The sequence below is a fragment of the Amblyomma maculatum genome, chromosome 1 (assembly GCF_055883805.1).
Source record: "Amblyomma maculatum isolate TAMU_Amacu chromosome 1, ASM5588380v1, whole genome shotgun sequence".
Classification (NCBI taxonomy): Eukaryota; Metazoa; Arthropoda; class Arachnida; order Ixodida; family Ixodidae; genus Amblyomma; species Amblyomma maculatum.
This window is the reverse complement of record NC_139344.1, coordinates 272,984,735-273,000,500: the sequence shown is the minus strand read 5'-3', so window position 1 is coordinate 273,000,500 and position 15,766 is coordinate 272,984,735.

The following is a 15,766-nucleotide window of genomic DNA, read 5'->3' as shown; positions in this document are numbered from 1 at the left end:
TATTCATCACACCTCTTCTACATGGTACTCTTGAAGCACAATTGCTGTTGTGAAATGTGTAAATAAATGCTGGTGCCTTTCTTCTTAAATTTTGTTTTATTGCAGCGTAGACTAGCATTGTAATTTTTCTATTACCATTGGTGCTAGAGGAGCAGTCATGCAGTTTTTCGAGCCATATGCGCAATTTATTGAAACTGCCTGACATAAAATGTCATATAGTGTTGGTGTTATTGCCTAACAAGTATCATGATCACTTAATTGTTATGCTTAGTGGATGTCGGCCTTACAAGTAAATATGCTGAATATGCACGACTCATGCTTAGGAACAGTTATCCCGCTAGCGAATAACAGCGCTCCCGCCCCGCGCCGACATTCGTACCCGTGCGCCTCGACCCCACGACCCCTACGTCAGCGGCGCCCTCAGCGAGGGGACCGCGCAACTTTACTCGATGGCGCCGCTCTATTGTTCGCGCGGCGGGTTGACAGGCACAGAGTATAAATGAGGCTATGGCATTGCCACATGGGATGTTCACATTTCTTTTTTGCAGAAAACTCTTAAATCAGTACAAAATCGTGCAGTCAGATTCATCCACTCAAATTATTCTTATAGTTCCAGTGTCACTGCCAGGAAATAGAAAATTAGCCTGCCTGACCAAAAGATCTGGCTCAAAATCTGAGCGTCTTTCAAAAATTTGATCACTTACTCGTCCCAGATTTAAAACCAGCTCACGAAGTCTTCTCAGGGGGAGGAAAGCACAGCCCACTTCTGTCCCGGCTAATTCGACGAACCTACTCCCACTCGGAGGCCAAGGTGTAGGTGCGAGGAGGAAAGTCTCTCCTTCTTTAATCTCTTCTGTCTATCCCTTTTGAATTTTCAACTGCCGTGCCGCCATTCGACTGCGTGCCATTCGCCTCGTTTTGAATGCTGTGTGTGTGTTCCGTGACCTCCGCCAGCCGCTCTGACTACAGTGTGCGGCTTTTGGCATGTAGACTTTGCGTCTCTGGTTGCTTTGCCATGCTGTTCCTTCACGCGCTCGTAATGTCGTGTCAGTGCAACGACAGCTACAGCAGTGTGTGTTTTTGTGCCCGTGAGCTTCGACATCTGTCCCTATCTTGTGACACTACCCGTTCAGTTTCACTTGTGCAACTTGTGCCGACTGTGTAGTGTCTTGAATCCTTTTGTATGTTGGCTCATTACACACAGTGGTGATTACCATTTTTGTTCGCGACGTTCGTGCGTGGTGGGGCCGACTTGCCACAGCTATGAACGAAAGTGAGCGCCAGATCTCGCCTTCTAAGATACCCATGGGGCCACCAAAGACCAACACTTTGTTTTGGACGACACCGCTCATTCGTCGTCTCTTTGGAAACCTGTTTGAATATGGCTCGGATTGATAAATTAATCAAATTCGACACGCAGAAGAGCCGGCAAGTCGCGGGAGACAGTGGACCGAGTATAACAAGGGAAGTGCACACAGTGACTTTTTGACCGCGATGTATGTATACATTTTATGTATGTTGCGTTTTCACGAATGAAGTTCCAGTTTTGGAACAGATTACGTTCACAAGCAAATTTTCAATAAAAGACGTGCAAATATTCTGTCGTGTATTTACGCGCTTCCTTATCGCTTCAGTGACACTGTTCACGTGCAAGGTTGCATGCACTGCCCACATGTGTGCGAGAGCTCTCGCGACTCCCTTTAGTGCACTTTTTCGCCTACTTTGTCATTACTGCTGCGAGCTGGTCACGCTAGATGTGACACTGCGACCAGGTTCCAGCAGCAATGGGAAAGTAGGCAAAAAAGAGCACTAAAGGCAGCTCGCTCGTGTATATACTCGCATACGACGTGCAATTTCTGGCGAGCACACACCAAACTTCCCCTCTTCCAGAGTGCGTTTGGAGGCGTTTGGCTACGTGGATGTCCTCTCCCCCATGCCAAAAATGGTTCAATCCATAGTTGGGCCTTCAGAATGTAGGGCGCAATTGAAGGAGGAATTGGCGCTATAGCGCTGTAATTCGTGGCCGCTGGGAGGCATAGAAAGGTTCCGCCCTCCCTGGCCTTCCTTTGAACACTTCATACTAAAGCCGTTTATTTTCCACACATATGTGGCACAGCGTACCTGCATGCTTTCTTTGTTCCGACAGCAATCGGCTAGAATGACCTCCCTGCCTAGCCATGACACTAGCGCTAGCCAGTTCAAAAACACCATTGGAAATATTATTTTTAAGCCCTGCATCAGTAATTTCCTTTCCATTCTGCATACGTCAGTGGCCGTCTGGGTAACAGTTAGCCTTGTTAAGGACTCCATCATAACACAGCCCTATGCCCTTGAGCAAAATAGCACCAATATTTTTTTTTCCTTTTCATTCAAACGATTAGCACCAGCAAACATATTTGCTTCCCATTCTGAGCAGTTTGACACATTTTAGTGCATTTTCTTTTTTTCTATGATTTCAATTTATTAATGTATCAGTTACACGTGCTAAATTTGACATTAAGCATTGACTTTTCATTTTGAGCTATTTGGCACCATTAAAGCCCATTTAATTATCAATTTTTCCTTTTTTTTATTTCTTTCATTTATAAATCAAGCAATTAATTACAATGATTTCATTAGCTCGTCATGCACTATAATACACCAATCAATCGTCAATCACTAAAACCCCAAATTGCCATGATATAATTTTTTTTTACGCAGCCTCCGATTATTTCCGTCGATGGCTTTTCGCCCGAACGAGCTTATGAGTTGTCTTTTAAAAAGCGCTCGTATATTTGATGAAACGATTGAATGTACGATTTTATATCTGCTGCATACCAGCTTCACCTGCAAAGTGAGGCTTGGCACTCTACATGCGACCGTCTTGGACAAGTACCGGGCCTATCACAACTTTGGCGCATCTTTCGTGGCCTAAATGGCAAGGCACGCGGGGCACCACCTCTCGCCGATCTCCTTCTCAATGGCAACCCGGCTGATGTTGAAGATGAAGTTATACGCACCTTTTTCCCACACGCCAGCCTAATGCCTCCACCAGCAGTTTCCATTTTCCCAGTCGGAAACCCTGATCCAGACCTGGATCGCCCATTCTCAAAGGGAGAACTGCAAGCAGCCCTCGGAAGAGGCCGAGCTCGCGCCACACCCGGGCACGACCGAGTTAGTTGGCAGGAGCTTAGCAATCTCGACTCGGCAGCCCAGGATGCCCTTCTCGACATCATTAATTCTTACTGGGAGACCGGAACGGTACCGGATAACCTCAAGCTTTCTCTTATTCTTCCTATCCCTAAACCTGGCAAAAACCCTCGACTTCCTAGTAATTTGCGTCCAATTGCACTGACTTCACATCTCTGTAAACTCATCGAGCGCCTGCTGCATACCCGGATTAGTCACTACATTGAATACGTCAGTCCTGGATTTCATCCAGCTCAAGCCGGCTTCCGCCCTAACCTTGGAACGCATGACTGCCTTTGGCTTTTGCGAAGAGTTCTGAATAGAGCTCATCGTAAAACGCTACCTGACTATCTCCTGGCTGTCGATATACACAAAGCTTTTGACAATGTTCGCCATGAGGTTATCCTGGAGGAACTCGCCAAACGCTTTCCTAGTAATCGTGCCCAAATCTGGATCCGCAATTTTTTGACATCTACACCCATTCAGCTACATGGCAAAGCTCCGGGATGGGTGCCCAAAACCTATTACTTGGATAGGGGTGTACCTCAGGGCTCCATTCTCGGACCCATATTGTTCAACTTGGCCATGACACGCGTCGCCGAGAATCTGGAAATCAGCACAAGCGCAAGATTCGCTATATATGCCGATGATATTACCGTCTGGACTGAGGCAGCGGATTACGTAGACAAATATTCTATGGAGACTGAACTTCAGGCGGCCCTTCTTTGTCTTGAAGATACACTAACCAAAATTGGCCTCGAACTCGCACCACATAAAACAGAATTGATTAGTATCGACGGAAAACATAAAACCAACCCCAGTATGCAGATCCATCTTCACATCGGAGGCAACACAATCACCTCCTCAAATGGGCAAATCCGCATTCTTGGCCTGCCCATATCAAGCTGCAACAGCCCCCAGAAATGGGTTCATCAGTTACAACGCCTTTGGCCAGCACTGCTACATACCATTCGTCGCCTGTCCAACCGGCACGGCGGTGCGCGGCAGCATGCCTGCCGTGCGATGGCCAGAGCAGCGGCGGTCGGAAAAATCCTCTATGGCACACCGGTCCTCCAACTGTCGAAGACTGACTTCGCTAAGGTCGAACGCCTTCATCGCGCTACACTACGCACTATTACCGGTCTACCTAAGCACACTCCTATAGCCGAACTTGAGCGTTTGGCCGCTCTTCCACCGCTCACTACCATCGTTACCGAGTCACAGACGCGTCATCGAATACGTCTAGAGAACACTGTCCAGGGGCGTCGCCTGCTGGCCTGGGATGAACAGCGTAACGACAAAACACCAGCCCTATATGCATCACTTCCCCCTTGGGAGATGCCAGTAGTCACACGCGTCCATCGCCGACCTATAAACCGCGATTTTGTCATTCCCCGGGAGCTCCTAGCTGCCCATCACCGACAAGAGCGAATCCCCGATACGACTGACATATACACCGACGCATCCATTACAAGCGAATTCGCATCTATGGCCTGGGTATGCGATGACAACCCTTCCCTTTCAGGCGCTTATGCCTGCCATCTACCTCAGGGTACCCCTCTTCACGCTGAACTCCTCGCGATTTGGGGAGCCTTGTCAGGAGTGCCTTGCACCGGAACTGGGTCACTACGTATTCTTACTGATTCCTTTGAAGCTTACAAGGAAATCGCTACTCCGGGTTCACAAGATGCAACAGCTACGGCTATACAGCGCCTCCTTAAACGCCACCAACTCGCGACCAGAACTGTCGCTATTCACTGGACCCCAGGTCACTCGGACGAATCAGGGGGCAATGCGGCGGCACACGCCGCGGCTGCCTTGGCAGGTGGGATGTCCACATTTACTTCCCCACCCCCCTTGCTTCATCCTTATTCGACCTTGGGCGGGCAACTCACCCCTTCTCTTGCCCTTATGCACTATACTCGGACCAGTCTTCGTAGCCTCAGTCAGCATCGCATGCAGGTGGCCACACCAGACCCACCTTTTACGAGAAGAACCCACCTCACCCGAAGTCAAGAAGTCTTTTTGAATAAGCTCATCGCCCATGCGGCTTACACGCCACGTATTATGGCCCGCTGGCGTCAGTATAAGGAGAAAATGATTACGTGCCCCCACTGTACGACTCTAACCTGCGGCGGCATATCTCATTTACTTTGGGAATGCCCTGCTTTTTCTACTGGACGCCCCGAAATCGAACCCTACCGCCTGAACTACCGTTCCCTTCTAGAAACTGATGCAAACACACAGATGATATTTGCCAAGTATGGCTCGCTTAGTGGCCTGGTTAGAGCAATGTGATTCGAGTGACGACCTAAACAATGAAGATTATGTCTACTCCCCTTTATCCCCATCCATGGCCATGAGCCTTCCCATTCAATAAAGGACATTCAATCAATATCTGCTGTTTGTTTTTTAGCTGTCACTTTCGATTTCGTCGACGAGAGCAGGTGCACGCATGAAAATGTTGGAGGAAAGGCGTGCTGCACATAGCTGCACTCGGCACCGCCGCGGTGGATCCTCCTAGTGGTCAAGTGTTAAGACACTCGCCTATTGAACCGGAGTATCATTTTCCCATCCCATGAAAAGCAGTGCGAAAAACAACGAAGCACGGACTGGAGAATCATCCAGTGGTCTTCTTTTTAACATTGTGCAATAAGTAATTTTAAATTTACGCGCGAATTATGCTAGTTGCAATAACCTCCATGGTAGAAGAACAAATGGTAGCGTAACTCCCATAGAAGCCTGCGTGTCGACTCTGGGTGCGTTCCAATACCCCCTCGTAGACGTTATGGTGACTAGAAGCCCAGCTTCTAGTCACCATATAGACGTCTACTTAGACGGCTACGCGAGCAGCCGCCATCTTGGGACGCGTTCCAATTCTCGCGAAGCCGTCTCGCGAAGCCGTCTCGCGAAGACGGTTTCGCCGAAGTCAACATCGATGCAGACTACTTTGCTGTCTAAACATGGCGGACAGAGCGCGTTTCGCTAGTTTCGCGCTGAGCGAGTCGTGCGTGCGGTTGTTGCAGTAGTTGTACGGTGGTCGTGCTCTTTGCGAACGCCGGAGTATATGCATATGAACGATCTTTCAAACGTGAGTTGTTACGTCAATGTATGCGCTAGCTAGAGGCTAATTTAGTTGTCTCTATGATCGTGAGATTCATAGCACTGCAGATTCATTTACCGCGCTTAAGAGGAAAGCGTGCGTTGGATGCTGTTGGTCTTCTTTTTTAACTTGACGAGTTTCTTCAGTCGTGATGTTATCAACGAACTTGTCGCTTTCTGGGCACCTCGCCGGGAGTCAGGTCGACTGCTGTACGGCGCACGTGTGTGTTTCTATTTTGCTGTAGTAGCCGTGGCAAACTCTTCCGCGGATTTTCAGTTAATCTCGGAAGAACGAACTCGCCTGACGATGCCGACGTACTTGTTGCGCTTTGATTTTTTTTGTGCCTGTACATTATTAAAACGAGTTGTCTTTGGTTTCCTCGTCTAGTGACTACAGACAACTGGTGTAACGCACAGTTTTTCGTTTGCTGTAGCCGGTTATCACCTTTCGTCCGTAATCCTCTCAAGTTTACAGTATTTTGCATGTTTTCATTCTTACAGCTGTGTGAATGAGGCATCTGAGAAGCATGTACACTTCAGCATCAGTAATAAAAAAGGAAAATCGGACTAACGTTCTCTTCCGTCAATTCGTGATAAGGCTCATTGCGTGAGAAGTCTGTCTGCTACAAGTTAACCTTGTGGCGATTACACATGTAATATTGTTGCTGCAAAAAATCGGCGAACCGTTAAAAACGTAATTTTCACCTGTATTGTCGTAAATCTTTAAAGAAAACAGCGTTATAATAGTTGTTAAAACGGTTTAGTTCAACCTTTATGCCGCGAGGTGACGCTAGGTGTAAACAGGTAGACGCGTTCCAATACGCGAACCTGTAGACGTCTACGTAGACGTCTACGAAGCAGTCTTGCTAGACGTCTAAGAATTGGAACGCACCATCTGAGCGAGGCTTTAGTTTCCTGGCGCCCCCTGCGAACTGTGAGGCACAACAAACACGTGACGTTACTTGTGACGTCACAGTGACGTAATTTTGGCGGGGAACTTGATTGTTTTTTTACTTATGAACGAAAAACAAGGCCAACAACGACGGAGGCAAAACGATGCTCGGATAAGGCAGAAAAATGGACACCGTAACTGTTCAGCAACTTTACTTGACATGGATTTCTACTGTCAAGTTTTACGTTAACTGAAATGTTACGGCATCTTTAACCACCTTATCATAGCATCGTTCTGCCTCCGTCGTCGTTAACCTAGTCTTTCGTCGCGCGTCATGTAAACGCATTCTGGGGCTTATTTTTTCGGGCACGTTTGTGAACAAGGGCCCTCAAGTGAATTCGGCAAGCACATGGATAGAATCACATGGCTTGAGGCATTTCACTAAGGGCATAAATGAGTGAAGCTGTGCTGCATAGAAAGCCGGGCTTTATTAATTCACGATTACTTACATAGACGCTTCATGAAATCCTCGTGATAACAAAATGACCTGAGCGTAGGTCTCCTAACGAGACGCGGTGAGATTATATAAGGGTAAAAGATCTTGCTAACAAAGTACATATCAGTGTCAAAGCAAAAACAAACGAACGGAATAAGTAACGCTAGCGCTAGAACGCCAACCTGTAAAAGCTTAGGTAAGCAATTCAAATTGGGATTGCTAGTATTTAGAAGTTAATGCGTCTGAGAAGTGAAAATATCTACGATATAGCTTCGCTCCAATAATTCTCGCCCTGTTCATGATTCCATTATTTTACTCGCGCTTCGTTTGCCACTGAGAGGAGTCAATGTGAGGTTACAAATTTACAACTTAAGCATTTAACATGTTCATGAGAAAGATCCCACTGACAATAGGAACATCACTGTAATAACAGCTAAAGCACGTTCAGCGAACGTTGGTGCGGTAATAAGACGCAGTAAGCAAAACACGCAGCAAAGGGAGCGGAACGGAAAGCTTTGAGTAATGCGACACGCGTCTTGGGGGCAATAAAATCTCACCTTCACCGCTCAATTAAAACATGCAGCGATGCGCCGCTCATGCAGACGTGTAACCGTAAAACAAGCCACCACTTTTGCAACGTGCCTGGGAGGCCGAGCCGCCGAGCTGTGACGCAGCATTGTCCCATCGTCCGGAAATGCGCACATGCAGCGGCAATCAGTTTCTCATCGAGCACAGACAGTCTTCGCCTTGCTGTAAAGCTCTACCACAACTAGCAGAATGGAATACTGACTGTTTGTTACAGATAACCCACTCTGTACGCAGCACGCAACGATGAACGTTGAACCGGAGCCGATGACGCACCCATTCCGCGGATGAAAAAAGCTTTCGTCTGAGTCATATCTGAGCTTTGGGCAACTGCGCCAAGGTCAATGTACAACTCGTCGCGCAACTTGGAAGAAAACGCGTGTAGCTGCCTACTGCCAGCGGCATCAACTCGATGATGAGGGCTCCTGCGAACTGTGAGGCGAATTATTAGCGCACAGAAAATAAGATCTGCCAGAACTCCAAAGAACTAGAAAGTAAACATAATATTCGCGCTCAGGAATAAATGCAGTTTTTGTTTCTTGCGTAAGAAAAAACGTGTCACATTTTTATTATTATTTTAACTTGTTTCTAACGGCCTCTCTCGGCCACTTATTATCCTCTGCGCAGTTGCCCAAAGCTCAGATATGACTCAGATAACTCAGACGAAAGCTTTTTTCACCTGCTCATGCCGTCGCTCCCCCTGACGCCATATTTGCTTTTGCTTGTTTAGTTTTTTTTAGTTCGCCAAGCTGCCACCGCATGCCATGGCGCCACAACTTACCCTCATCATAGAGAAAGAGATTGGTAAAGAGCGGTCACTCGGCGAAAACTGGCCCCAGGAAGTGACGCGCGACTGTTTGCGCTGCCGCCGATTGATGGATGGCGGCACCAACGTGCGCATGCGCGGACGCGCGCGCGACGGCACTCGCTGCAGCGGTAGCCCGCCGGAGCACTAGCAGACGACAAGAAGTTGTCGAAGGAAGCTGTGTGCTCGTGCCTCGCCGCGCTTGTGCGGCACAGACCTCTCGTGGGCTGCTGCGCAGAACGACAGCGGTTTGAAACGACGGCGAGGTGAGCAACGTTTTTTGCTTAACTACGCTGCATTTCAAGCAGTTTACGCTGACCATGCCGGCCGGTGCCAATAAGTTTCGCAGCTCGTGAACAGGCGCGCCAGCTGTTCAGGCGCAGTTCGTTACGCCGTAACTCTGGCGGTTCCCAACCACGGCGAGGTGTAATATGTTGTGTTCTCGGGAAACAGCTTCATTTCGAACAGTTTAGCTCGTAACGCTTGACAAAGTGGCATGTGAAGGCATCAAGGCACGCCGTTGCGCCAAAATGGCGCGCTCGCCGGCCGGTTCGGCCATGGTGACGCAGTTTGCCGAACGGCTAGTTTTGCTAAGTGTCGCGTTTAGCAGAGCAACGGTAAAGTAAGAAACGTTTCATTCTTGACTTTCTTGTCAAACTACGCAGTATTTCAGGCAGTTTAGCTCAGTACGGCGGTCTGCGCTTCACAAAGTCGCACGTGAAGGGCAGCCAACAGGCATGACAAGGCGCTCGCCAATATGGCTCGCCGGCCGCGATGACATGTGACATGGCGCGAGGATTTGCGAACGGCTAGTTTTGCGTGGTGTCACGTTTAACAGGGCAACCGCAAGGTGAGAAATGTTGCATTCTTGTAAAACTGCGAGGCATTTCGGGCAGTTTAGCTCAGCGCGGTGGTCTGCGCTTCACAAAGTCGCGTATGAAAGGCAGGCCAACATGGCGTGCTCGCCGGCCGCGGTTTTGCGTGGTGTCGCGTTACATTTAACAGGACAATGTTAAAGTGAAAAGTGTTTTATTATGCGGCAAGCTTCATTGCTTCAGCTGTTCAGTGCTTTTGAAGAATATTGTTAGTTTAGTGGCTGTTATTTCACGCTCTGTAGAAATGTATTTTCAGCTAGGTTCGGTTAGCCTGCATTTCCTGACCTCTACGTTGCAAGAGTAGCTTTTGTATCAATTTTACTAATGACAGCTTTTCTGTTCTGGACCATAACTGCTGCTCACCAAGTTTTCAGTACCCACCCACATGCACAGATGTGTGCGCGGTGCAGTGGCCTTACATTTCATTGCAACCTTCTGCATCATATTCATTCCTTTTCCAACAGCACTGCATGGACCCACGGACTGTAGCCGAAGCACGGCAGATGCGACGAGGGAATGGTGTGGCCTTTCCTCAAGCGTCAGTACTCCTCTCTGCCCTGGACAATACAAGTTACCCTTGCTGAGGTAGCCGTGACTGGGACTGTGTAGTTTATGTATAATGCCTGTTTTGTTACATATCATTTGCAATAATTCGGAAATCAGTTATGCTATTTTTTGTCTCTACCTAAGTACTGTTTCTCACCTTGTGTATTTTTATTTTTCTGTATTGTGCACATCGCTTAGTGTGTGTCAAGTATTGTCAATGCATCCGTCTGCATCTGTTGCATCTCGTGTTTTATATGCGGCAAAATAAATTCATTTCGCGAAGCACTTGGCGTCGTTTCTGCACTACTGTTTTGCAAAGGCTGTGGCGCAGCTGCGTTGATGGGTAGTTTAGAGAACTGGGAATCTATTTTTACTGTTGTTATGCATGCTGAAAATAAATAGAAACACTAGCAGACCATTTAAAACCAAAATAATGTGCCAAAAGGGCAGGGAAGGGCGCAGCGCATGGCTAGCATTCAAATCGCGCGCCCTTCAGCAAGACCGGATGTAGTGGCCGCCGGCCGCTTGGTGCACTACAGTCAAATGGGCCGCTGGGCCCTATGGGAGTGTCCGCTTTTTACCAATCTCTTTCTCTATGCCCTCATCGCTTCGCTTTCAGTCTCTGTCTTCGCATGGTCCGCGTATTGCGTGCGGGAAGACGCTTGTTTTTGCTACATTCAGAGGCGATCTTGCGTCAGTTCTCACTCAGCGAACGCAGTCAAGGGTACGGCAGCAGTAACACCGTTTCCCGGAATGGTTTACTGCTGCGTTCCTTTCTGCAAGTCCAGCGGGCGGCAGTCAAGAATCACGACTGGGATATCGTTCCACGAGTTTCCCGTTACCCAAATTCGAAATGAGTGATTGAAGATCACTCGACAGGCAGACGGTAAGATATCGAGAAAGTAGAATTCCATACTCTGTGAAATTTGGCTAAATGGCTGGTCAGTTCCCACGCCACGTTGTCTGCTGGTCTACGATCGATATACAGCTAGAAGTATTGTGTTGTATGTTTGCTGGCGGCTAGAAATACGAGTGCGGCTCGTGGATACACAGCCAAGAAACTGCAGTCGTATTTTGTCGTGCTCTAGCCTGACTAAGCCGTGCACATGGCTGTGGCAAAAATTCAGTACCTGACGTACACCAGTTTTGACGAGAAGCTTGCTTTGTCGCACTATACTGTTTTGCGCAAACGCTATACCTTGAAAAACTACGACTACCTCGAAAAAAAAAACAAAAAAAAAAAAGAAAAGCAACGTGGTTCTCGGCAAGGGGAGACAGGTGCAGCTGTCAGTGCATCCAGCCAGTATATTGGAGTGGGGCCAGAGTAGTGAACCTACAGGCATTTCTTATGTTTCACGCAGTTGTCTCCCCATAAATAGCAAATTTTTGCTTCCGTTGCGTGGTTGCCACCAGAGATTTGTGGTGCAAGAGTATACACCCGGATATATTCGCAGGCCCAGGGAAACAGCCATGTTACTGTTACTGATACATGTTACCGTTTCAACAGGAGGTTAAAGACTGCCTTCTGTCGATATCAGTTTTTTTTTTGCCATTATGGAAGTATCAGTGTGTTCTTTAAATGTGTCTTACAATGAAAATGCCTTGCATGCTGTTAATACGGCTGTCTTTCTTTTTTTTTTTCGTTTAATGCTGTTGATAATGCTGTATGTCTAATTTGCAGTATATGTCACCTTTTGAGTTCGATTATGTGCACTTTAATATGCTGTAAATTGCCATATGTATTCCCAGGAGACTGGAGCTAGTCGGGCTGCTTCTCAGCTTCTTCTCCCAGTGTACTTCATCTTCATGAAGAAAACTGAACGAACTGTTATTATTTTGTGTGGTTCCAATTCTGCTCCCATATGTTCAGGGAATAAAAATTTCTTTGAACTGATGTAAGCTTGCTTCTGATTTCTCTTTCTTGCTTGATATTTTCATGCATTTTCAGCATTGAGCATGGAAATTATGAAAATGTGTAGTGGTCATAAGGAAATTTGTCCACTGGGTGAATGCATTGCTGAAGCAAATTTTCGTTTCTGAATTTCATGCTGCAGAGGTTTCTGAGGTGTTAATCTAGCATTAATAGAAGTTCATCAATATTAACTATGCTGGTTAATCCAGTTTTGCAAACAAGAGGAAGTGACATTTAAAAATTCAACCAGAATATGTGTCCTTTTCAAAGGTGAAAACACTATGAGAATAAAAGTTCTCCTACACAAGATTTTCATGGGTATCAAAAGTGGTAACACTACATGAAGTCTGGCTAACATTCCCAAGGATCCGTAGTGCTCACGAGAGTTGCTGAATTGAGTTCTGTTTGTCTCCTAATGCTTTCATCTGAAGTATTAAGGCAGCTGCGGTGACGAACGCGCGGGAGCACCGCCGATGCGAGATATGCGGCAATGCCAACGAAGCTCAATCGACGCTCGAACAACGGTCGTAACCGCGATAATTAATGTTGTGAGGAGTCATTTTGAAAATATTGTAGGCGTGAATAGTCGCTGTAGCACGTGGCTACGATTACGGTTGTGTTGCACACTTTCGTCCAGAAGGTCGCTGTTACTAGACCGCCTAAAAGACAACCACTCCTTCCGCTCGCTTTTATCTTCCTTTGTGGACAGGATGATGAAGGTAAAGTTTATTCAGCTGGGATTAGCAGACCGTAAAGGTAACCGACTTAGACGAGCGACCGTATACGTTGTTTATATATGTTCTGCTTGTTCGCGCTGCGGAAACTGTTTTCAAGATTAATGTATCAGCTAGCCTAAGGGACAGTTATTTTTCCATCAAGCAGCGAGGCGCCGCTTCACAAAATGAAGCAAGGAAATGAATATAAGGGTTGCATTTGTCAGGCGAAGCGCTGTAAATATATATCTTTTTCCTACGTGCTCCCACTGCAAAATCGCTCATGCGCCAGGATCAGGCGGTCAGCAATATTTTGGAGCCCTCCATTGCGGTGCATCTCATGGCCAGGATGTTGTTTTGAAACGTTAAACGCCGTGAATCAGTCAATCTACGCGCTAGGAACACGAAAAACAAACCGAATAACGTGCGCAGCGGTGCGCCGGGACCGTCGTGCGCGACATTGCGTCGTCTGCTGTGGGGGTTAGTTCAGGCGGCACCTTCGGTCTCTACACGACAATTTTTAGGCCCGCGCGCCTCCGTAGAGGTAGCGCCAGTGATCAGGTCGGAAGTTTATAGAGGAGGTCGTGCTTTTTTCATCCGCGGAATGGGTGCGTCGTCGGCCCCGGTTCAACGTTCATCGTTGCGTGCTGTGTACAGAGTGGGTTATCTGTAACAAACAGTCAGTATTTCATTCTGCTGGTTGTGGTAGAGCTTTACAGCAAGGCGAAGACTGTCTGTGCTCGATGAGAAACTGATTGCCGCTGCATGTGCGCATTTCCGGACGATGGGACAATGCTGCGTCACAGCTCGGCGACTCGGCTCGGCCTCCCAGGCACGTCGCAAAAGTGGTGGCTTGTTTTACGGATACACGTCTGCATGGGCGGCGTATCGCTGCATGTTTTAATTGAGTGGTGAAGGTGAGATTTTATTGCCCCCAAGACGCGTGTCGCATTGCTCAGAGCCTTCCGTTCCGCGCCCTTTGCTGCGTGTTTTGCTTACTGCGTCGTATTACCGCACAAACGTTCGCTGAACGTGCTTTAGCTGTTATTACAGTGATGTTCCTATTGTCAATGGGATCTTTCTCATGAACATGTTAAATGCTTAAGTTGTAAATTTGTAACCCCACATTGACTCCTTTCAGTGGCAAATAAAGCGCGAGTAAAATATGGGAATCATGAACAGGGCGAGATTAATTGGAGCGAAGCTATATCGTAGATATTTTCACTTCTCAGACGCATTAACTTCTAAATACTAGCAATCCCAATTTGAATTGCTTACCTAAGCTCTTACAGGTTGGCGTTCTAGCGCTAGCGTTAGTTATTCCGTTCGTTTGTTTTTGTTGTTCTTTGACGCTGATATGTACTTTGTTAGCAAGATCTTTCACCCTTTTATAATCTCACCGCGTCTCGTTTGGAGACCTACGCTCAGGAAATTTTGTTATCACGAGGATTTCATGAAGACCGTGACGAATGAGCGGTGGTCGCTCTCCTACACTTAGATTTCATTGTCGTGAAGCGTCTATGTAAGTAATCGTGAATTAATAAAGCCTGGCTTTCTATGCAGCACAGCTTCACTCATTTATGCCCTTAGTGAAATGCCTCAAGCCATGTGGTTCTATCCATGTGCTTGCCGAATTCACTTGAAGGCCCTTGTTCACAAACGTGCCCGAAGAAATAAGCCCCAGAATGCGTTTACATGACGCGCGACGAAAGACTATACTCCGTTTCATACATCAGGTGCAACGCAGCGAAAGCTACGCAAATAGTCCGCAAGAAAAAAAACAGGAGGCGTATCACTACGCGCTCGTTCTGTGGCCGAGTGGTTCCTGCGGAAACGGGCTCTATTCCGAGCATACACGTTTGCAATAACTTGCTTCGCATGCCTAGACATCTTCGCAGTGCGGATCTTGTAGAAAACATGCGCACTGAAGAACCATTTTCTCAAAAAGAGATGCGCAGCGTGGAGGGCACAGCCAGCGCCATCTAGTGACACAGCTGGCAAGGTTGCGGGCAGCAAAAACGCGGCACGAACGAAAACGACATAATAAACATACAAATTCACCGAATCCGACCCTTTCTCCCTAAAAAAAGGTGCTTTTCATGAAGTTGATGGCAAATGTAAGATGCCATAAGCTTGCAGACAAAGCAACTATCATTTCCTCTCGTCAAGAGCAGGCACTATTTTTCATCGCGGATGCGGAGAGCGCAAACAAGAGCTGTAGCTTTGGCAGTGTTGCACTTGATGTAGGCAGAACGATGCTATGATAAGGTGGTTAAAGATGCCGTAACATTTCAGCAGGCAGAACGATGCTATGATAAGGTGGTTAAAGATGCCGTAACATTTCAGTTAACGTAAAACTTGACAGTAGAAATCCATGTCAAGTAAAGTTGGCTGAACAGTTACGGTGTCCATTTTTCTGCCTTATCCGAGCATCGTTCTGCCTCCGTCGTTGTTGGCCTTGTTTTTCGTTCATAAGTAAAAAGACAATCAAATTCCCCGCCAAAAGTACGTTACTGTGACGTCACAAGTAACGTCACGTGTTTGTTGTGCCTCACAGTTCGCAGGGGGCACTGGGAAACTAAAGCCTCGCTCAGAGTCGACACGCAGGCTTCTATGGGAGTTACGCTAACATTTGTTCTTCTACCATGACTGCGCAGCGGATAATAAGTGGC